Consider the following 683-nt stretch of genomic DNA (forward strand, 5'->3'; position numbering starts at 1 on the left):
GTTCCTACAATTGCAGGTCTGAGGGTGGCTTGATCTGGAAAAATTCCTTCCCTATCTTAGTCTGTTCTGAAATCTGCATTGTTTTCATGCCCAATTTCAGTTTTAGGGCTTTTCTTCCCTCCCACCTGCCTGTTTTCATCATGGCTATTGATGGTGAATTGAATGTCCATTCCACAGCTCCAAATTCCTCAGGTATTCTGCATGTCACTTCATTCTGTGTTGTTTCTCCTCCTCAGACCTGGTATTCAGTCAGTGTCCAGCCAAGTGTTAAATTTGAGTTCTCACGTTGTGTGCCATGGCTCCAATCTTCCCAGAAATTAATGGTAGACAATAAATTGGCAATTTTGTTTTCTTTGGAGTATTCCTCTAAGCTGCTGCATTTAACAGACAGTGCAGGGAGCCTTATATCTGTTAATGCAGAGCTGATAAATGGGCAGAGGGAAGGCAGTCATGGCCTCCTTTTGAAATTCCCTCTGGAGATCTCAGTGAGACTGCAATCAATATCTGCTGAGGGGGAGAAAAAGCCAACACAAAATCCTTTTCTGAAATCTCTTGAACAACAGCAGAAATAGAAATGAAGCAGGCGGCGTAGAGAGGGGAACTGGATGGTACTGAAAACCCCAGGTACATCATGGCTGTTTTGCTCCCCTGCCTCTTGCAGATGACATGCATTGACCACCCAG

Source organism: Corvus brachyrhynchos, unplaced genomic scaffold (genome assembly GCF_000691975.1).
Source record: "Corvus brachyrhynchos isolate BGI_N302 unplaced genomic scaffold, ASM69197v1 scaffold279, whole genome shotgun sequence".
NCBI lineage: Eukaryota > Metazoa > Chordata > Aves > Passeriformes > Corvidae > Corvus > Corvus brachyrhynchos.